General features: G+C 45.7%; 2 protein-coding genes and 1 pseudogene across 2 annotated transcripts in view; 2 read left to right on the forward strand and 1 right to left on the reverse strand.

Moving 5' to 3' along the window:
* The window catches only part of LOC110261339 (zinc finger protein 444), a 996,914-nt gene that overhangs the window by 90,137 nt on the left and 882,721 nt on the right, over window positions 1-24,056 (forward strand). The window lies entirely within an intron of this gene.
* LOC146402513 (uncharacterized) lies at window positions 12,973-14,779 on the reverse strand (annotated as a pseudogene).
* LOC100737142 (uncharacterized) overlaps window positions 23,032-24,056 on the forward strand; it is a 117,529-nt gene continuing 116,504 nt past the window's right edge. The window contains exon 1 of the mRNA XM_021095142.2: window positions 23,032-23,158. The gene's annotated coding sequence lies outside the window, so the exon portion shown is untranslated. The remainder of the gene's footprint in view (window positions 23,159-24,056) is intronic.

A 24,056-nucleotide genomic window follows, 5' to 3' on the forward strand; every position in this document is an offset into this window, starting at 1 on the left:
ATAAGGATAAGGCAGCGCTTGTGCATTATGTGGCAGAACACCTAATAAAACAACCAACCCCCCCCCATAGTCTCAATTTATTTATTAAACTGTAAACCCACTGAGGGAAACTTTACAAAATAATTCGTATCCATACCTTTAAAAAATTCGCAAGGTAAACCAACTTAAAGGAGACAGTTTCTTTTAGATTAATGGACATTGAAGAGAGATGAGAAATATAACTTGTTGAATATACCAGAGGTGGTTACCTCTAGTGCATCCTCAGGAGGTCCTACTCTGGACAGCAATTTAACGCTGAACCAATCTCAAACCCTATACTTTCTCTCCACTCTGCCCTGCCTTTCCCTCCCTCGTTTTTCATAGGACCATCTCATTCTAATAGCGCATGAAATATAATCACCGAAATGCAGTTACCAACACCACGGTGTTAGTTTTATAAGGCCTGATTTCCATTCACATTCTTTTTTCTTTTTACCGCCGCACCTGTGGCATATGGAAGTTTGTGGGTTAGGGGTCGAGTCAGAGATGCAGCTGCCGGCCTACACCACAGCCACATCGAATCCAAGCTGTATCTGCCACCTATGCTGCAGCTCGTGGCAACACCAGATCCACAAACCACTGAATGAGGCCAGGGATCGAATCCACATCCTCACGGAGACAACAGAGGGTCCTTAACCCGCTGGTCTACATTGGAAATTGTTTTCGTGTTTTATGTACAAACACATCCCATGTCTAGGATGTATAGCAGGATTCATGCTATACATATTTGTTGAGATATTAAACAAATCTGAAGCAGAGATGTGCTGTTCACTTGTATTCCTGGATGCTTTTTCTCAGTATACTCATCCACGGTCGCTGCTTTCTGTTTCAGGACCTGGCTGCTCTCCTGAACGGAAAGATTTCCTATTTTGGTTTTTTTTTTTTTTTTTTTGTCTTTTTTTTTGTCTTTTGTCTTTGTTGTTGTTGTTGTTGTTGTTGTTGTTGCTATTTCTTGGGCCGCTCCCGCGGCATATGGAGGTTCCCAGGCTAGGGGTTGAATCGGAGCTGTAGCCCCTGGCCTACGCCAGAGCCACAGCAACGCTGGATCTGAGCCGAGTCTGCAACCTACACCACAGCTCACGGCAATGCCGGATCGTTAACCCACTGAGCAAGGGCAGGGACCGAACCCGCAACCTCATGGTTCCTAGTCGGATTCATTAACCACTGCGCCACGACGGGAACTCCAAGATTTCCTATTTTGGACACAAAACCTTGAAGATGACTGTGAATCCGGCAGTCACGTGCTTGTCCTGGATAGCTGCGGATTTCCTCTGCTCACCGGCTGTGACGTCCTTTTTGCATTTTTATCTTTCCCAGCTGTGTCGGCGGCATGTGTTGAAAATCTTTGTTATGATTTTTATGGTGTTCAGTGATATTCACAGTTTACACATGTTTTCTCAGACCACCTCCACCCCCCATGCAGCCACTGCCACTGCAACCACAGGTGAAAGGATGCTCGCTTCGCAGCAAAGAGAGGAGAGCCTGGCATCCCAAACAGGGTCCTCGTGCTGCTGGACCTCTTGCTCTGGGCTCCGGTTAGAACCTCTTTTCTATCCCACTTCCCTGATGACACATCCTCAACCAAACTGCCTTCGCTATAACAGCACAGCCATACGGGCATGTAAGGAGCACGAAGATAAGGAGGGAGAGCTCCCAGCCCCCTAGCAGAGGCCCGAGGCTGAGTGACAGGCGCAGGTATGTGCTGCTTCTCTGGGTGGGAGAGGATGTGCAGTAAAGGAAATCTGGAGGAACGAGTCTCCACCTCTCTGTCAGGCTTAGAGGCCAGTGACACGATTTTTCCATTTAAGAAAACAAAAGCCTCCCTTCCTCTCCTACTTATAGGCATTCAATTCAAGTATAAAAATAAATACTGCTGGAGTGCCCTGGCAGCAGAGCAGGTTAAAGAGTCGCCATTGTGGGAGCTCCCACTGGCTCAGCAGAAAGGAAAAAAAAAAGAAGACTAATACCCATGGGGATGTGAGTTTGACCCCTGACCTCGCTCAGTGGTTTAGGGATCTGGCGTGGCCATGCGCTGTGGTGTAGGTCGCAGATGAGGCTCGGATCGTGCATTGCTGCAGCTGTGATGTAGGCTGGCAGCTGCAGCTCAGAATCCACACCTAGCCTGGGAACCTCCATAGGCTGCACTTTCAGCCCTAAAAGGCAAAAAAAAAAAAAAAAAAAAAAAAAGATTATACAAAGAACTAATCAAAGGCACTGAAACATAAAATACAAAAATACAAATTTGGCCATATATGTATATATATATATATATATATATATTTTTTTTTTTTTTTTTGTCTTTTTTAGGGCCGCTCCCGTGGCGTATGGAGGTTCCCAGGCTAGGGGTCTAATTGGAGCTGTATCTGCCGGCCTACGCTAGAGCCACAGCCACGCGGGATCTGAGCCAAGTCTGCAACCCACACCACAGCTCACGGCAATGCCGGATCCTTACCCCACTGAGCAAGGCCAGGAATCGAACCTGCGTCCTCATGGTTCCTAGTCGGATTCGTTTCCACTGAGCCACGACGGGAACTCCTGACACTGATGTTGCTGTTTCTGAACATCAACACCGTGTATTTACGAAAACTCAGTTCGTCCCCTCAATCTTTATCCTTATTCCCCTCTTTGTATTAAAGATATAATTGAGAATGTAATGGAACTACTGAAATATAATGACAAAAAGATTCAGTTCTCTACTCTAAATAATAAATCAAATGATTTAGGATTTCCCTTGTGGCTCAGCTGTAACAAACCCGACTAGTATCCATGAGGACAAGGGTTCCACCCAGGACTCACTCAGTGGGTTAAGGATCCAGCGTTGCCAGGAACTGTGGTGTAGGCTGGCGGATGCACATGTGATTCAACCCCTAACCTGGGAACTTCCATACGCTGTGGGTATGGCCCTAAAAAGCGGAAAAAAAAAAAAAAAAATTAAAGCCCCTACCATGGGAACTTGACCTAAAATTAAAGTGTAAAATTAATGTATCTTCCAGCTTAAAATAATAGAGCACTGTTTCAATTTTATTTACATTTTTGATTATTTGTGAGACAAACACATTTTATAAATTCGTATTTATAAAACCCTAACCCTAACCCTCTCTACTGATTCTTCCTACATGTGGCCAGTATTTTTTTTTTTTATTGGTCTTTTTAGGGCTGCACTCTCAGCATATGGAAGTTCCCAGGCTAGGGGTTGACTAGGAGCTGTAGCCGCCGGCCTGCACCACAGCCACAGCCACTAGGGATCCAAGCCTCGTCTGCGACCTACACCGCAGCAAAGCTGGATCCTTAACCTGCTGAGGGAGGCCAGGGATGGAACCTGCATCTTCATGGATCTTAGTCAGGATCGTTAACCACTGAGTCACGAAGGGAACTCCCAGTTGTTAGTCTTTAATTTAGACCTTTCTCTAATGTCTCTTTAAAGTGTGATCAGCACTTAGCTCCTTTTTTTCAACTAAGTCTCGGAAGTGCTGACAATATAATCAATTATTTTTCCAACAAATTCAAACTTTAAATGACTTGTATGTATATTATTATGTCTCACTGAATTAACTGTAGATTTCTATAGCAGTAGGAACTGTGGCTAACACACTTTATTAAGCAAATTCCCTTCGTTATGTGTTTAAAATATACTCATTTTTATTTAACTTTGAAGTACACTGAAATTATCAGAGGAATTTTAGACAACTATCTGAATACTCCTACATTAAGGTACCTGTTTTGTGAATTTCTGCAGCAGGGGGAAGTTCCCATGATGTGGATCCAACCCCTGCTGTATCAGAGACCCAGGCTGCTGCAGTGACAATGCTGAATCATTAATCTGCTGAGCAACAACGGAATTCGCTTATTTTGTGAATTGAATTATTTGCATTATTAGCTTTTCTTGCTCGGTCTGTAGTGGGTCCCTGCTGTTAAATCTCTCTCTAATCTTCTGATACCAAGAATTTCTGCTTTTAGGCACTTCCTGTTATGCTCAGCGGTTCATGAACCGGACTAGCATCCGTGAGGACGTGAGTTTGATCCCTGGCCTCGCTCACCGGGTTAAAGATACGGGCTTGCTGTGGCTGTGGTGTAGGCCAGCAGCTCCAGCTCCAGTTGGACCTCCAGCCTGGGAAGCTCCATGCGCCAGGAGTGCAGCCCGAAAAAACTTGTTTTTCTCCTTTTACTTCATTAAGGTCTGTATGATTATTTAAGCTTACAGTTGCTTGGCAAAATTTTAATTACCCATATTTAAAACAGTCTCCCAGGAGTTCCTGCTGTGGTTCAGTGAGTTAAGAACCTGACTAGTCTCCATGAAGACAGGGGTTCGATACCCAGCCTCATTCAGTGGGTTAAGGATCCAGCGTTGCCATGAGCTGCAGTCAAGGTAGCATGCGGCTTGGATCTGGCGTGCTGTGGCTGTGGCGTAGGCCTGCAGGTGCAGCTCTGATTCAACCCCTAGCCTAGAAACTTACCTAAACTGCAGATGAGGACCTAAAAATTAAAAACATAAAAAATAAAACAATCTCTCTTATCATTTATTTTCTTTTTCTTTTTTAGGGTTGCACCTGCAGCATAGAGAAGTTCCCAGGTTATAGTTGGAATTAGAGCTACAGCTGGTGGCCTACGCCACAGCCACAGCACGCCAGATCCAAGCTGCATCTGCTACCTACACTGTAGCTTGTGGCAATTCCAGACCTTAACCCACTGATTGAGTTCAGGGATCAAACCTGCATCCTCAAGGATACTAGTTGGATTCTTTTTGTTTTTTTGCTTTTTACGGCCAAACCTGTGGCATATGGAAGTTTCCAGATTAGGGGTCAAATCGGAGCTACAGCTGCCAGCCTACGGCAGGGCTACAGCAACATGGGATCCGAGCCGAGTCTGCGACCCACAACACGGCTCACGGCAACGCCAGATCCTTAACCCACTGAGCGGGGCCAGGGATTGATGCACGTCCACAGGGATACTAGTCAGGTTTGTTACCACTGAGCCAAGAAGGCAACTAGTCGGATTCTTAACCTGCTAAGTTGCAACATGAATTCCTATCACTTTAAAGATAATAATGCCAATAGACACCAAATCTATTGATTTCTACTTATTTTACGTAACATGTACGTTCACCATAAACTATACTATTAATTCCAGTAACGTTTTCTGTGATCCCACAGTGTTTCTTGAGTGAAGGACCATTTCAGATCCTGAGTACAGGTAACATTTTCGTAGACACTAATGACATCTCAGTTATTCTTCTTTTCCAGGAGAAGAGCACAACAGGAAATCAGTGATTCGGTATAGTATGGCTGGTGGAGTTTTATTCCTGATCCACTTGAGAACAATCTTCACATCTCACCATCCAGTGCTAAACTATGCGTGCTTTTTTTTTTTTTTTTTTTTTCTTTGTCTTTTTGCCTTTGCTAGGGCCACTTCCACGGCATATGGAGGTTCCCAGGCTAGGGGTCCAATCAGAGCTGTAGCCACCGGCCTATACCACAGCCACAGCAACGCGGGATCCAAGCCACGTCTGCAACCTACACCACAGCTCATGGCAATGCCGGATCCTTAACCCACTGAGCGAGGCCAGGGTTCAAACCTGCAAGCTCATGGTTCGTACTTGGATTTGTTTCCGCTGCACCACAGTGGGAACTCCAGAAGCACCTTTATACTAAGAAGCATTTACTTTCGATAGATTGCTCAGTTTCCATTTATATGATACAGTTGAGCAGAAGAAGCAGCAGCTAAGCAGAAGTCGGTAACACATCACTGGTTGTTTATCTTCCTACCATTTCCTTTGGTATCAAAAGCGATAACCTTCAAGATATGACAGTGATGGGCCTGCAAGGATGGAAATGGAAATCCTCCCAACTCAGACTGGAGCTGGGGTCCTGGGACACTCCTCCCTCCCTTGCCTTTTTTTTTTTTTTTTACCACACCAATCCAGGGACTGAAACCGCGCCACTGCTGTGACCACACCGGCGGGAACGCTGGATGCTTCACACACTGCACTGGGCTGGAAGTCAAACCATGCCTCCACAGCAACCTGAGCTGCTGAAGTTGGATCCTTAACCCACTGAGCCATAGCAAGAACTCCTGAAAATGTGCTCCACCCTTTTTTTTTTCTTTCTTTTTAGAGCGGCACCCGAGGCATATGGCGGTTCCCAGACTAGGGGTGGAATCATAGATCATAGCTACAGCTGCTGGCCTACACCACAGCCACAGCCACATCAGATCCAAGCTGTGTCCTTGTCCTATCACCACAGCTCACAGCAACACCAGATCCTTAACCCACTCAGCGAGGCCAGGGATCGAACCTGCAACTTCATCGTTCCTAGTTGGATTCGTTTCTGCTGCACGCTGAAGGGAAATCTCTCTCTCTTTTTTAATGGCTTCACTGGCAGGATATGCAAACTCCCAGGCCAGGGATTGAACCTGGAGCTAACCTATATCCCAGCTGCAACACGCTTTGTCTTTATATCTTAACCTTGCTCACTGGATGCAAGTTGAGACCCACAGATCAGAGTGTCAACCAACAACAACTTGGCTCTTTCCTCCTGAGGGATCCCACAGACTACGGCACCTTTTGGGGTGAAACATTCCCTGGATGGCGTTGAGTGTAAACACGTCTTCTGTCTACACAGAGTGGCCAGAGGGGTTGCTCTCATCACTGCCTGCCTTTGAGGTGGCTTCCAGGCCATTAGGTTTTGCCCCATAAACTCTTGATGAATGGACTTAAGAATTAGATCCCGGAGTTCCCATCATGGCGCAGTGGTTAACGAATCCGACTAGGAACCATGAGGTTGCGGGTTCGGTCCCTGCCCTTGCTCAGTGGGTTAACAATCCGGCGTTGCCGTGAGCTGTGATGTAGGTCACAGACGCGGCTCGGATCCCGAGTTGCTGTGGCTCTGGCATAGGCTGGCGGCTGCAGCTCTGATTCAACCCCTAGCCTGGGAACCTCCATATGCCGCGGGAGCGGCCCAAAGAAATAGCAAAAAGACAAAAAAAAAAAAAAAAAAAAAAAAAAGAATTAGATCCCCCACGAGGTCCTGCTATGGCGGAACAGGATTGGCAGTGTCTTGGGAGTGCTGGGAACGCAGGTTTGATACCCAGGCCTAGCACTGTGGGTTAAGGATTTGGCATTACTGAAGCTGTGGCTTAAGTTACAGCTGTGGCTCAGATCTGATCCCTGGCCCAGGAATTCCATATGCCTCGGGGCAGCCAAAAAAAAAAAAAAAAAAAATTAGATTTCCCCAAATGCATTTGCTTCTTAGTGTCCTTTTCTGGTTACTTCTGCTGTTGGTATATGTCAATACTCCTACGAAAGTGACTGCCCCAAACATATGTGTAAAAACAAACCATGGGTACCACTCTTCAGGTATGCATGACAGGCATATCAGCTAATTACTCGCACTCGTATTTTCTTCCCTGATGTTCAGGGCTTGGGTTTCATGATATGGACTCGTGGCTACAGGACCTCCGCATGGGCACAAGCAGCAAGATCAACACATTCACAACAAAAAACTTTCTGCAAGGCCTTCCCACGAGGCCAGAGCCATGTGCACCACCCTGATCCTGGTGGCTTCTTCATTTGCTTTTACTGTCTCCCTTCCATTTTGACTTTTTGTATTACTGTACCTGTCAATCAGGCCAGTGGCTGATAGACACTTCTGTTGCCACTAGCTTCATGTTTCCCAGCTTTCAGTCCTTTTGTGCTCCTTAGCAGTGACACTCATGCCTCAATGATTTCTGCTCCCAAAATTTCTTCCCTAATATATATATATACATACACATATGTGTACATATGTATACATGTGTATATATATATGTATGTATGTGTCTATATTTTGCTTTTTAGGGCTGCACCCATAGCATATAGAAGTTCCCAGGCTAGGGGTCGAATCAGAGCTACAGCTGCCGGTCTACATCACAGCCACAGCAACATGGGATCTGAGCCACATCTGCAACCTACACCACAGCTCACGGTAATACTAGATCCCCAACCCACTGAACAAGGGCAGGGATCGAACCTGCATCCTTTTGGATACCAGTCAGATTCTTTTCCACTGCACCACGACGGGAAATCCCTTCCCTAATATTCTTAAACATTTATAAGTCTTCTCATTTCTGCAGTTAGATCAATTATTTGCTTTTTTCTTTTTTTGCTTTTTAGGGCTGTACCTTGGCATATGGAAGTTCCCAGGCCAGGGGTTGAATTGGAGCTACAGCTCCTGGCCTAGGCCAAGCCACACCAACGCCAGATCCAAGCCCTGTCTTCGACCTACACCACAGCTCACAGCAATGCCAGATCCTTAACCCACTTAACAAGGCCAGGGATTGAACCTGAATCCTCACAGATTCTAGTCAGGCTTGTTACTACTGAGCCACAACGGGAATTTTTTTTTCTTTTTCTGGGACTGCACCTGCACTATGTGGAAGTTTCCAGGCTAGGGGTCAAATTACAGCTGCAGTTGACCTTACAGCTGCAGCTGACCCCACAGCCACAGCCACATCAGTGGATCTGTGCCACAGCTTGCAGAACTGCTGGATCCTTAACCCACTGAGCATGGCCAGGGATTGAACCCATATCCTCACAGAGACAATGTCAGGTCCTTAACCAGCTGAGCCACAATAGGAAATCCCTAATTTTCTTTTTCAATTACGTAATTGCAGGTGCAAATAATTATACAATGCAAAGGTGATTGGCTGAGACTCTTTTACTTTTCATTCATTAATTGGGATATACCGGTGAACAAGAACGAGTAAATTCCTGCATTCCTAGAGCCAATAGCGTACCCAGAAAATGAACATTTTAACTAGATAGAATTTACTTAATCTACTTATGCTTCAATATCTAGTGATGAGTCTTAAGAAGGTTTTCATTAAGTACAATGGAAAGAAACATGAAACTTGGAGATATAGTTTGTCTCTATGTACTTGTGCCTCATATGGTCACTGGAAAAAAAAATTTTTTTTTTTTGGCCATTTTAGGGCTGGACCGGTGGCATATGGAAGTTCCCAGGCTAGGGGTCAAATCAGAGCTGTAGCTGCTGGCCTACACCACAGCTCATGGCAATGCCAGATCCTTAACCCACTGAGCGAGGCCAGGGATCAAACCTGCATCCTCGTGGATACTAGTCAGATTCGTTTCTGCTGAGCCACAATGGGAACTCTAACTTGAAAGACCTTTTAGGAGTTCCTGTCGTGGCGCAGTGGTTAACGAATCCAACTAGGAACCATGAGGTTGCGGGTTCAGTCCCTGGCCTTGCTCAGTGGGTTAAAGGATCTGGCGTTGGCGTGACCTGTGGTGTAGGTTGCAGACACGGCTCGGATCCCATGTTGCTGTGGCTCTGGCATAGGCTGGTGGCTACAGCTCCGATTGGACCCCCAGCCTGGGAACCTCCATATGCCTTGGGAGTGGCCCAAGAAATGCTAAAAAGACCAAAAAAAAAAAAAAAAAAAAAAGACATTTTTAAAGCATATTAAGATCCAGCAGTTCTAGGTAGAGACAAAAGCACCTTTACATCCTTGCACATAAATTCATAGTTGTCAGGGATCCGAAGACACCCACCATATTTGGAATGCAGAGAGTGGAGACGTATGGTGGAAAGAGAAGCAATAAATATGTGTCATGGCTGGTGCTAACACACACTTTAAGACCAGTCCAGAATTCTGTTTTTGGTTGCACCTACAGCATGCAGAAGTTCCCAGGGCAGAGATCACAACAGGGCCACAATAGTGAAAATAGCAAATCCTTAACCACTAGGCCACCAGGGAACTCCCAGAATTCAGGCTGTGACAAGGTGTTTACACAGTCCTTGACCTGAACACCAACGTGCACCATCAAACTTGCACTGATGTAAGAGAGGTTGTTCTTTCCAAGCAAGACTACACCTGCCTCATCACATGGGATACATGTGGACTGTGTGAGGGTGTGCGGCCTGCACACCAGAAGGCTGAGCATCCCTATCACATGCCGGAACCACAGTTTCTCTGGCATGTGTGCATTTCTGTGGCCACATCTGCTGTGCTGGGTCAGCACCTCCTATTATATTCCGCCAACATGGCCTCATTTGTGTCACACATCTTTTGTGCTGTGCGACATGAGTGTGTAGGTCCAGGCTGCAATGAAATGTGTCACCCTTTAAAATCTGTTACAGTATGTCCCCAGTTGTGCTGATATGCACTAACATTTAGAATACTCACTTTTGTGTGTAATAAAGATATTCGGGTAGTGAAAGGGATATTTTAGAAATAAAATCTAAGAGGTTATGCCATTGAATGACAGAATACCCAAAATTTTAAGTTTAAAAAAACCACTAAGTACATGAGGATGCACACATAAAAAGTGTCTGTGAATGTGAAATGATGTAAGACAGGAAGGGTCCAACATACTACTTCCATTTATACAAACATTTGAAAATAATTACTGCAGCAGCCACATGGGTGGAACTACAGACTTTCATGCTAACTGGAGTCAGAAAGAGAAAGACAAATACCATATGATACCACTTATATCTGGAATCTACTATGTGGCACAAATGAACCTTTCCACAGAAAAAAACTCATGGACTTGGGGAGGGGAATGGACTGGGAATCTGAGATTAACAGACGCAAACTCTTGCCTTTGGAGAGGATAAGCAACGAAATCCTGCTGTATAGCACTGGAACATGTATCTAGTCACTTATGATGGAGGATAATGTGAGGAAAAGAATGTGACTGGGTCACTTTGCTGTACAGCAGAAAATTGACAGAACACTATAAAACGGTTATAATGAAAAAATTAAAAATCAATTTAAAAAAAAGGGAGTTCCCAGTGTGGTTCAGCAGAAACGAACCTGACTAGGAACCATGAGGTTGCGGGTTCGATCCCTGGACTCACTCAGTGGGTTAAGGATCTGGCGTTGCCGTGAGCTGTGGTGTAGGTTACAGATGCAGCTCAGATCCCATGTTGCTGTGGCTGTGGTGTAGGCCTGCGGCTACGGCTCCTATTCGACCCCTAGCGTGGGAACCTCTATATGCCATGGGTGAGGCCCTAAGAAGAAAAAAAGAAAAAAAAATCATTAAAAAAAAAATGAAGGAGTTCCCATCATGGCGCAGTGGTTAACGAATCCGACTAGGAACCATGAGATTGCGGGTTCGATCCCTAGCCTTGCTCAGTGGGTTAAGGATCCGGCATTGCCATGAGCTGTGGTGAAGGCTGCAGATGTGGCTCAGATCCTGCGTTGCTGTGGCTCTGGCGTAGGCCTGTGGCTACAGCTCCTATTCGACCCCTAGCCTGTGAACCTCCATATGCCGCGGGTGCGGCCCTGGAAAAGGCAAAAAAAAAAAAATCCAAAAAATAATTACTACAAAAAGTGCAATATGCTCTTGCATTAGTAATTTTAATATTGAGGATGAATTAAATATTGAGGATGAACTAAAAATGGCAGAGTTTCCTTGTGGTGCACCTAGTTAAGGATCTGGCCTCTTCACCACAGGAGCTAGTATCCATGAGGATGTGGGTTCAATAAATGGCCTCACTCCGTGGGTTGGGTTTCTGTTGTTGCCGTGAGTTGTGGTATAGGTCGCTGAAGCAGTTTGGATCTGGCCTTGCTGTAGCTGTGGTGTAGACCAGCAGCTGCAGCTCCAATTCGACCCCTAGCCTGGGAACTTCCATATGCCCTGGGTACAGCCCCCAAAAGGAAACAATTAAAAAGATACTCCTGTCCATCAGAATGTGATGAGGACTAGACCACTTGTCTTGGAGGGGAGTGGGGTACAGAGGTGTCAGATGGATAAGGTGTTTTTTTTTGAGTTCCCAAACCTGGGTGGAGAGGTTAAGGGGCCTACAGTGACCAGACTTTTCATGCCTTGAACCAGGCAATCTGGCATTGATCTGATTGCCATAAAGCTGGGAGTTCACAGACAATACATCCTCTCTGTGTCTGAGTGTTCTCTCTAGAAAGGGTCCATTTGTTGCAGAGTGACTGCACAGGTTACCACCCAGTCGCCACCTCAAACTCCAATATCGGAGCAATCCACATTCACCATCTTCATAAAGCCTTTAGTCCAATGTGAACTCTCTGACGTTAAAGCAAGTTGCAACTTTGGATTAAGGATTTATCCCATTCCCTGCACTCATAAGGCCTTTCTCCCATGTTAATTTTCCTATGGGTACTAAGATGTTGGCATTGGATAAAGGATTTCCCACATTCATTTGACTCATAAGGCCTTTCTCCAGTGTGAACTCGCTGATGATTATGGAGGTTAGACCTAGCAACAAAAGATTTCCCACATTCACTGCACTCATAAGGCCTTTCTTCAGTGTGAACTCTGATGACAATGAAGGACCAACTAGGAAAAGATTTCCCACATTTATAGCACTCATAAGGCTTTCTTATGGACACTAAGTGTTCCTTTTGGCTAAAGAATTTCCCACATTCACTGCACTCATAAGTCCTCTATCCAGCATGAACACTATAGTGACACAGGCCAGATCTAGTGGGAAAAGATTTGCTACTAGGAGGAAAAGATTTGAACCCCTTGATGATCATACAAACAGGATCTAAAGGAAAATATTTCCCACATTTACTCCACTCATATGGCTTTTCTCCAGTGCGAAATCTCTGATGATGATGAAGGCTCAACCTACTATTAAAACATTTTCCACATTCACTGCATTCATAAGGCCTTTCTCCAATGTGTACTCTGATAACTGTGAAGGCTAGATCTAGCAAAAAAAGATTTCCCACATTCACTGTACTGAAAAGGCCTTTCTCCACTATGAATTCTATGATGATTATGAAGGATCCACTTACAAATAAAAGATCGCACACCTTTATTGCACCCATAAAGCTTTTCCCCAGTGTGAACTTTCTTAGGAATACTGAGGTGTACCTTTTGGCTAAAGACTTTCCTATATTCAGTGTACTCAAAAGGTCTTTCACCAGTGTGAACTCTCTGATGAATACAAAGTCTCAACTTAGCAGAAAAATATTTCCCACATTTACTCCACTTGTAAGGCCTTTCTCCAGTGTGAACTCTCTCACATGACAGTGAAGCCTCCACCTAAGAGTAAAACATTTCCCACATTTATTGCATTCAAAAGGCCTTTCTCCAGTGTGTACTCTGTGATGATTATGGAGGTTAGACAGGGAAACAAAGGATTTCCCACATACACTGCACTCATAAGGCCCCTCTCCACTGTGAACTCTATGATGATCAGAAAACATGGTCGAGAGGTAAAAGACTTCCCACATTTATTGCACTCATAAGGCTTTTCTCCTTCGTGAACTCTCTGATGACGACAAAGCTTCCACCTAACAGGAAAACATTTCCCAGATTCCCTACAGTCATAAGGCCTTTCTCCAGTGTGTACTCTCTGATGATTATGTAAGCTAGATCGAGCAACAAAACATTTCCCAAATTCACTGCACTTATAAGGACTTTCTACAGTGTGAACTCTCTGAGGATAATAGAGGCCAGGCCAGGAGGTAAAAAAATGTCCTACATTAACTGCACTCATAAGGGTTTTCTCCAGTGTGAGCTCTTTGATGTGCAAGGAAATTGGATTTGCAGGCAAAAAACTCCCCACACTGGCTCCATTGCTAAGGCTTTTCTCCAGTATGAACTCTCTGATGTTAAATGAGGTGGCACCTTTGGATGAGAAATTTATCACATTCTTTGCACTTATAAGGCTTCTCTTGGGGAGGGAGAGAGAGGGACTGGGAGCTTGGGGTTAACGGATGCAAACTATTGCTCTTGGAATGGATTAACAATGAGATACTGCTGTGTAGCACTGAGAACTATGCCTAGATACTTACAACCCAACATGACAATAGGAGAAAAAATTATGTATATATGTATGTGTAACTGGGTCCCCATGCTGTACAGTGGGGGGAAAAAGTGTTGGGGGAAATAACAATTAAAAATAAATTAAAAAAAAAAAAAAAAAAAAAAGCTTCTCTCCAGTGTGGATTTTTCTATGGGTAGTGAGGTACTTGCTTTGGCTAAAGGATTTCCCACATTCACTGCACTCATAAGGCCTTTCTCCAGTGTGAGTTCTCTGATGTGTAAGGAAACTGGAATTGAGGGTAAAATATTTCCCACATTGGTTGCATTCATAAGGCTGTTCTCCAGGGTGAACTTTTTGGTTCTGAATAAGGTTACTTTTTTTTTCTTGTCTTTTTAGGGTAGCACCCAGGGCCTATGGAGGTCCAATTGGAGCTGTAGCCACCAGCCTACACCACAGCCACAGCAATGCCAGATCTGAGCCACATCTGCGACCTACACCATAGCTCATGGCAATGCCGGATCCTTAACCCACTGATTGAGGCCAGGGATTGAACCCTCAACATCATGGTTCCTAGTCGGATTCATTTCCACTGCACCATGATGGGAACTCCCAGGTACATCTTTGATTGCAGGTTTTCCCACATTTGCTGTCCTCACAAAACCCTTCACTAGCGAGGACTCTCTCAACCTGAACAAACATGTCTGTGTGGCTGGAGCCTTTCTTGTCTTCTCCCTAACTGTTATGACTTTTTCCACTGTGAAAATCAGCTTCACTATCCTTACTGTTGTTTCGTCTCTTCCTAGTAGTTGCAGACTGTTGCTGAAGTGCCATGTTGGGTGCAATCTTGTTCCTACCTCCATGTAGAGATTCCCTGATGCTTTGCCCTTCAAAAATGCAGTCTTCTCAATATCACACATGAAGGGTTTATATGTAACACGCTGCTTCTGGTGCTGCTGAAGATTTGCTGATAAATAGTACTGTTTCCACATGTCTGGGACATGTATTCTTTCTGCTCCCTGATGTTAAACCAAGTGCAAAATGTCTCTCAAGACTGGGCTGGGCCTTCTCGGGAGACAAACCTGCCCTGGGGGGTCCTCATCTGTGACACTCCTTCTCCAGATACGCTCTGTTCAGAAGGTGTCTCTTTGGAGTTCCCATCCTGGCTCAGTGGTTAACGAATCTGACTAGGAACCATGAGGATGCAGGTTCGATCCCTGGCCTCACACAGTGGGTTAAGGATCTGGTGTTGCCGTGAGCTGTGGTGTAGGTGGCAGATGCGGCTTAGATCCTGTGTTGCTGTGGCTGAGCCATAGGCCAGGAGCTGTTGCTCCGATTTGACCCCTAGCCTGGGAACCTCCATATGCCATGGATGCAGCCCTAAAAAGAAAAAAAAAAGAAAAAAAGGAAAAAAAAAAAAAAAGGTGTCTCTTCATCCTCATCCTCAACTCTACACCAAGAACCTGAAAACAAAGAAGTAATGGTGAAGTTCATGTTGCCTTTACTGGGACACCATCATAACTGTATTATCTGACACACGAAAAAACCAGTCCATAAGCATTGTGTTCAGGAAATGGAGCTGGGATGAAACTGAGGAAGTGGCTGCTGTTACCAAGCACAGGACACAAGGACTGGATGTGGCCCAAAGAGAAAGGCATGTTCTACAATTCGCTCCTCTGTCAATGGCTTTTACCAGGATAGCTGCTGGTGACCTGTGATACCATGAAGAAGTGGATGTTCAGGTCACAAAAAAATCTGACTGCAACAGCTGGCTGGTGCTCAGGGAATATGAAAGGATACCTGTGTGTTGAGGACACAAACAATGTCAGTAAGTCCTGTGGGGAAACAGTGTGAAGACCACATGAGATTAAGAGGTTTAGAGAGGTGGTAGGGAATTAATCCCAGGCTGCAATCAGACTAAAAATGGGAAGTAGCAGAGGAGTTTCCACTGAGCCACAACAGGAACTTAAATGGGAAGTAGTAGGAATGACAAGTGGGCACAATGTCAAGAATGGAACAAAGAAAGAAGTGATTTGTAGCCAATGGCAATGGCACTAAAACACTAGGCACACAAACTACGTTCCTGGTATGAACCCAGACCTGCTATCAAGCCCTCTCCCAGCTGCCATTCATCTTACGAGGCTACCTCTGAAGTTATGCTAAGACCAGAGTCATGTCCATCCTGTGAAGTACCAAGGACAGACAGTTGAACAACGGCACAAAGGAACACTTTCTCTCTTTCTTTCTTTCTTTCTTCCTTTCTTCTTTCTTTTGTCTTTTGAGGGCCCCACCTACGGCATATGGAGGTTCCCAGGCTAGGGGTTGAATCAGAGCTGTAGCTGCCAGCCTACACTATAGCCACAGCAATGCAGGATCCGAGCCCTGTCAGTGACCTACACCACAGCTCATGGCAATGTCAGATCTTAAACTCATCGAGCAAGGCCAGGGATCGAACCTGTGTCCTCATGGATACTAGTCAGGTTCATTAACCACTGAGCCAGGACGGGAACTCCAGGAACACTATATACTACAGAATGAAACTCTGGTGGTGACAGAGGCAAGGAGATAGAATGGATGGAATACAACTGTAAGGAATCTATCTCCTCACCTAAACAACAGCAGAATCTCCCTGATAACTCTTATGCAACTACGGAGTCTACTGACACTGTGTCCCACAAAACAAAGTTTGAGGAGATGAAAATTCAAACTAGAACCAGATACCAAAAGGATGTTGGAATGATCATAGTAGGAATATGAAACAACAATGACTAATATGCTATGTGTGGATAAAGCAGACAGTACTTGACACTACAAGGGCAATGTAAGGACAGATGGAAATTCTAACAAGGTACCAAAAAGAAATACGAGAGATCAAGAACTACACAAGAGAAATGGAGAATAACGGTGATGGGCTTATTCACAGACTGGACTGAGGAAAGAAACTCTGAAGGAGATTTTCCCTTAGGAGATACTTCCAAAACTGAAAGGCTAAGAGAAAAAGGACAAAAGAGAACCAAACCTGAAAAAACCAGAACATCCAACTGGGCAACTGTAAGAGGTTTAACATACACAAATGGAAACATCGCAAAGTGAACAAAAAGAAGGAACAGAAGAAATATTTGAGGCCATGATGAAAGAGAGTATCCACCAAAATAAAGTCAGACACCAAATAAGAGATCCAGGAAGCTCAGAAAACAAGCAGGTTTAATGCCAAAAAAACAACTAGGCCTATGACTTTGAAATGCAGAAAAAAATTTCTGAAAGAAGCCAGAGAAATAAACATCTTACTCAGAAGACCAACCACTCTGGTAACCCTTAATCTGTTGCCTGTATCTGAGTTTGGCATTTTGTTTGTTTTTAAAGATTCCACATATTACATGGAATCATGTACTACATTTGACCCTTGGACAACACGGCTTAGAAATCCATGGGCTGGAGTTCCCATTGTTGCTCAGTGGATTAAGAACCTGACATGGTGCCTGTGAGGATGTGGGTTGAATCCCTGCCCTTGCTCATTGGGTTAAGGATCTGGCATTTCTCTAGGATGTGGGTTTGACCCTTGGTTTCCCTCAGTGGGTTAAAGAATCCAGCCTTGCCACCAGATACAGAATAGGTCACAGATGTGGCTCAGATCTGGTGCTGTTGTGGCTGTGGTGTGGGACGGCAGCTACACCTCCAACTTGAACCCTAGCCCAGGAACTTCCATAAGCTGCAGGTGCGACTGTACAAAAGGGGGGAAAAGTGTGTGGGTCCACTCACACAGAGACATGTGTCGACAAATACGTACACAGCACCACATGATCTGCAGCTGGATGAATCCACAAATGCGAAACTTCAGAATCACATGGCTGACTACAGGACTTTAGTACCTGCAGATTTCAGGATGAACAGAAGATCCAGGAACCAATCCTCTGTAGGAACAGAGGGAGTACTGTATTTATCTTTCTAACTTATTTCACTTAGCATAATACCCTCAGGTTCATCCATATTGTGGCACATAAAAATTTTCCTTCTTTTTTTATGGTTGAAAAAAAACTTGAATATTCAATGTAAACAATGTTTGTTATCCACTCATCCATCCACAGACACTTAGGTTGTTTCCTGGATATTGGAAATAATGTGCAACCAACATAATTACTGACAGGATTTCACTCACTTGACTAAATACACAGAAGTAGAACAGATGGATCATACGGCAATTCCTTTTTTACCAATACAGTCTTCTTTTGGTTTTGTCTTTAATGGTAACTCCTTTTTGACGTTATAAGGATTCTTCATACCTTTTCAATAGTGGGTTCAACAAGGTACATTCCCACCAACAGTGCCCAAGAGGTCTTTCTCCACATCTACATCAACAGTTATTTCTTGTCTTTTTAAAAAGAGACTGACTTTATAACTGGTGTGAGATGGCATCTCATTGCGGTTTTAATTTGCATTTCCCTAACCATTAATGAGGTATGCATCTTTTCATGTAGTTGTTTGCTTCTTTTTTTCTTTTTGCCTTTTCTATGGCCACACTAGCGGCATATGGAGGCTCCCAGGCTAGGGGTTTAATCAGAGCTGTAGCCACCAGCCTACACCACAGCCACAGCAACGCCGGATCTGAGCCACATCTGTGACCTATACCACAGCTCACGGCAATGCTGCTGGATCCTTAACCCACTGAGCAAGGCCAGGGATCGAACCTGCAACCTCATGGTTCCTAGTTGGATTCGTTAACCACTGAGCTGCAATGGGAACTCCAGTTGTTTGCTTTCTGCTTGTCATCTTTGGAAAAATGTCCATTCAAATCTAACAGATAACAGTTTGCTCAAAAGAAATAGAAACAATATACTCCATTATGTATTTTTATTTTCTTCTTTATTTTTTGGCTACATCTATGGCATGAGGAGGTTCCAGGGCCAGGGAGCAAACCTGTCCCATATCAGTAACAAGGCCAGATCTTGAACCCACGGAGCCACCAGGCAACTCCATTTATGATTGCTCATGTAAAATTAAAATGAATGAGAGAAACAGCACAACAGAGGAGAGAAAGGAATTAGAGTTTTTTTTTATTGAATTATAAAGTAATGAAACTACTAATGAAGCCATATAGTGTTTTATGAAAATAGACTTAAATTAGTTATAAATACATATGCATGCTCTAGCTGAACTACCTAAAAAATGAAAAGTGGGAATTCTCTTGTGGCACAGCTGGTTAAGGATCCAGTGTCGTCACTTCAGCAGCTTGGGTCAATGCTGTGAGGCAGATTCGATCCCCGGCTGGGGGACATTCAAATGCGACAGGTACAGAGAAAAAAAAAGAAAAGAAACAAGTAAAACCAGCATAGCTGATACACAAAGGACAGAAAATGAAATCATATAAAATGCTCAATTGAAATCACAAAAGGCATAGTGAAAACTAAAATAGGAACAAGGGCAGTGACCAGAAAATGATAACACATATGTTAGCTATTCATCCAACTATTTCAATATAAGCAAAGTCAACAGTCTTGGAGTCTCTACTGTGGCGAGCAGATTAAGGAGGCTGTCTCTGATGTGGCAAGGGTTTGATCCCCAGCCTGGAGCAGTGTTTGAGGGTCCAGCATTACCACCACTGCAGCGTAGGCCGAAGCTGCAGCTCGGATTCGGTCCCTGGCCCAGGATCTTCAGTATGCCATGGATCAGGTGAAAAAGGAAGAAAAACAAGTGAACAGTCTATTAGTTCCTGCTGTGCTGCTTACAGCGGGTTAAGAATTCCACGGCACTGGCTCAGATAACTATGGAAGAATGGGTTTGATCCCAGGCCCAGTGCACTGGGTTGCAGGATCTGGCATCGCTCCAGCAGTGGCCTGGATTCAAACCCTCACAAAGAAACTTCCTCACACCTCGGGCATGACCAAAAAAAAATTCCCAAAGCTACACTAAACAAAATAGCATGCTACGGGCATAGAGACAGTACATACTCCAATGGAACAGAACAGAGATTAAAAACCCTAAAACAATAGCGCTCAAATATATGATCAAATAATTTTTTTTTTTTTTTCACATTTAGGGCTGCACCTGTGGTATATCGAAGTTCCTACTCTAGGGGTCAAACCGCACTGCAGCTGCCAGCCTACACCACAACCACACCAATGCCAGATCCAAGCTGCATCTATACCGCAGCTCATAGCAACACCAGATCCTTAATGAGCAAGGCCAGGGATCAAACCTGCATCCTCCTGGATACTAGTTGGGTTTGTAACCAGCTGAGCCATAGCAGGAACTCCCGTGATCAGATAATTTTTGAAAGAGGGCCATTTCCATTCGATGAAGACAATCTTTTCAACAATGGGGCTGGAAAATCTCTATACTCACAGGCACAAGGGTGAAGATGGATCCTTACCAACACCATATACAAAGCATAACTTAAAACACACCAAGGTGGAGTTCCCGTCATGGCTCAGTGGTTAACGGATCCAACTGGGAACTATGAGGTTGCGGGTTTGATCCCTGCCCTTGCTCAGTGGGTTAAGGATCCGGCGTTGCCATGAGCTGTGGTGCAGGTTGCAGACGCAGCTTGGATCCCGAGTTGCTGTGGCTCTGGTATAGGCTAGTGGCTACAGCTCTGATTGGACCCCCAGCCTGGAAACCTCCATGTACCGTGGGAGTGATCCAAGAAATGGCAAAAAGACCAAAAAAAAAAAAAAAAAAAAAAAAAAAAAAATTAAAAAAAAACACACCAAGGCATAAATGCAAGATCTGCAACTATAACATTCTGTGGAAAAAACACAGGGAGAAGGTTCAAAATGTTGGCTACAGCCGTTCTTTCTTAACCGCGACAAGGCACAAGCAGCAAAAGAAAATAAACAAACTGGACCTCATAAAAATGAACAATTTTTGGAGTTCTCTGGTGGCCTAGTGGGTTAAGAATCTAGCATTGTCCCTGCTTTGGCCATGGTTTAAGCCCTGTTTCAGGAGCTTCTGCAAGCTTAGTTGCCGGCAAAAGAAGAAAAACAACTTTTGCTGCGTTATGTTTAACTCACACGATATTATATAGCAATTTTATCTCAGGAAAGATGGAGGAAAAAACAAAACAACTTCTGTACATCAGAGGAAACTATGAACACAGCAAAATGGCACTAACAGAATGGCAGAAAATAGCTGCGTCTCAGATATACAACAGGGATTAATATCCAGAATATATGGATAAAGCCCAAAACTCAACAATGAACAAGAAAACAGCCTGATCAAAAAATAGAAAAAGGACTTGGATATTTTTTCTTTTCTTTTTCGGCTTTTTAGGGCCATGCCCATGGCATATAGAAGTTCCCAAGCTAGGGGCCAATTCGGAGGCCAGGGTGCTGGTCTACACCACAGCCAGAGCAATGCAGGATCTGAGCTGTGTCTGTGACCTACACCACAGCTCACACAACACTGGATCCTTAACCCACTGAGCAAGGCAAGGGATTGAACCCGTGTCCTCATGGATACTAGTCAGGTTCACTACCACTGAACCACAACAGGGACTCCTGGATATTTTTCTAAAGATATACAAATGGCCAATAAGCACACCAGGAGAGAAACGCATTGAAATAATAAAGATGTAACATTTCCCATCCACTAGGATGGATATTAAAATAACAGGTGGTGTTGGAGTTCCCATCGTGGCTCAGTGGTTAACAAACCCGACTAGGAACCATGAGGTGTGGGTTAGATCCCTGGCCTCACTCAGTGCGTTAAGGATCCGGTGTTGCCATGAGCTGTGATATATACAGGTCGCAGACACGGCTCGGATCCTGCATTGCTGTGACTCTGGTATAGGCCAGAGGCTACAGCACAGATTCCACCCCTAGCCTGGGAACCTCCATATGCCACAGGAGCAGTCCAAGAAAAGGCAAAAAGACAAACAAACAAACAAAAAACCAAACAGGTGCTGTCATGGGTGTAGAGAAATTGGAACCTTGGGAAAGGGTCTTGCAAGAACCTTGGTCTGTTTTACCAGTAACCAAGTCAGTGACAACACTTTGTTGCACGGTCACCCAAAAAGAAATGTCAGGTACAGGAATGAAACAAAATGGGTAAAATGCATTTGGACAATCACCAGGCCAAAGAGAAGGCCAGCAAGGAGGGATCCAGAGGGCTGACTGCAAGACCACTAACCCTGAGTCCTTCCCTGCAAGACTTTGGGATACAGGTGTTCGTACACTACAGAGCAAGGATGCACTCAGCCTAGCCCAGTATCCACAGAGTATATGCAAAGAATTTAAAAAGAAAGCATGGCCCATGGTCCAGAGGTAAGAAGGACAAAGCCGTCCCTGGGGAAAAGGAGAAAGACACAGCCTGGCTCAGAGGATGCAGGTGCTGTGAGGCTCTTACCCAGCTTGGGCACAAGTGCCAAGTTCTCCAGCATGACATCAAGGCACAGGGGTATCTGGACCTCATCAAGAAGACACCATTCCTCCCAGGAGAAGTTAACGGCCACATCCTCAAAGGTCACACTGCCCTGCTGTAACAGGAACAAATGAAACCGTGAACAGGCTCACTCCCGAAAACCCACAGCCCATCTTCCCACACACACACCCCCCCACCGCCCAACCAGACGGAGCCTCTTGAGATTCCCTCCTCTGATCTGAACCTCCCACTGCCTCCAGAACACACGGGCAGTCATTTCAAGCCTAACTCCTGCTCTTTACGGCCCACCAGAAAGAAAGGAGACCTGCTCTTACCTAAACCAGCTCAGGTTCACCTCAAAGCACTGCCAGCTATGTCCCAGGAGTAGCCTTGATACCTTCTCCCACTGGTGGTGGGACATGGGAATCCCCTCCATAGAACCTGGCCTGCTCTTAAGACTCTGAATGTGGGGTTCTCCAAGGTCCCCAAACCAAAGGGCTGGGCGAATGGCAGGGGAAGGTACCCAACACACATCAAATACAAAAAATGTGTGCGAGGGGCTCAGAACCAGTGAGGGACTGGGACAACCTCCACCTACCCAACGTGCTGCTGCAGCTCTGGGCATCTATGGGAAAAGGCAGGTCAGGAATGAAAGTGACCATGGCCGTGCTCCAGGGGTGCAAGCTTTCCCTGCCCCTGTGCCAGGTCCTGGAGCCAGGTAACCTGGGGCTGACTGGCTAACCTCCATGATTCCATCCCCAGTGCTACCTCTTAAAAGCTGTGACCTTGGAAAAAAGCCACAACTTCCCTTTGCTCAATGTCCTCATCGCCGCCTACCATCTGTTCTTCCATTGAACAGGCTTTGGGGGGGGTTTATTTGTTTTTGGTCTTTTTAGGGCCACCTCTGCAGCATATGGAAGTTCCCAGGCTAGAGTTCCAATCAGTGCTGCAGCTACCAGCCTCCACCACAGCTACAGCAACGCCAGATCCAAGCCGCATCTGGGACCTACCTCACAGTTCACAGCAACGCCGGATATTTAACCCACTGAGTAGAGCTAGGGATAGAACCTGCATCCTCACGGATAGTAGTTAGGTTCGTTACTGCTGAGCCACAACGGGAATTTGGCTTTGAAGAATTTTAAAAAACCTAACTCAGGAGTTCCTGTCGGGGCACAGCGGAAACGAATCTGACTAGGAACCATGAGGTTGTAGGTTCAATCCCCAGCCTTGCTCAGTGGGTGAAGGATGCCGCGTTGCCGTGAGCTGTGGTGTAGGTCGCAGCTGCGGCTCAGATCTGGTGTTGCTGTGGCTCTGGCGAAGGCCGGCAGCTACAGCTCCGATTAGACCCCTAGCCTGGGAATCTCCATATGCCAAGGGTGCGGCCCCTAAAAGAAAAAAAAAAAAAAAAAAAAAGCCTAACTCGGATCGTATCCTTCCTTTGCCAAAACCCGCCAAGCTCCCAAGGCCCTAAGAAGGTACAACCACTCGTCCGCCGCTCCAGGGGCAGCCCGGCCTCAAACCCCCTTCCTCGCAGAAACAAGGCGGACTCCGGCCTCCCCCGAGGTCTCGACTCACTGGCATCTCCACGCCTCCCCCACTCCACGTGACCCTGAGCGTCGGAAACCCGGAGACCACCCCTGCGGGCCTCCCGGTCCGGGACCAGGCGCCCAGGCGCCGCTCCCTCGGGCCCCTCCTAGTCGGCTGGGGAAACGGGCAGGGCACCGCCCGGGGCCCGCAGCGCTTACCTCGGCCGGGTCCCTCGGCGCGGCCGCCGCCGTCGGCGCCTCCGGCCAGAGCGGAGCGACCACAGCCCAGCGACCGGGCGGGACGCGGCACCGAGACTCCCCGCAGGCGGCGGTGTCCGGACCCGCAGGCCCGCCCTGGGCGGTGCGCGCAGAGCCTCCTACGGCGCCT

Source organism: Sus scrofa, chromosome 6 (assembly GCF_054392235.1).
Source record: "Sus scrofa isolate SSC_HxYL_T2T_F1_AM1 chromosome 6, Sscrofa_HxYL_maternal_Yorkshire_Landrace_v2.0, whole genome shotgun sequence".
In the NCBI taxonomy this organism is placed as follows: Eukaryota; Metazoa; Chordata; class Mammalia; order Artiodactyla; family Suidae; genus Sus; species Sus scrofa.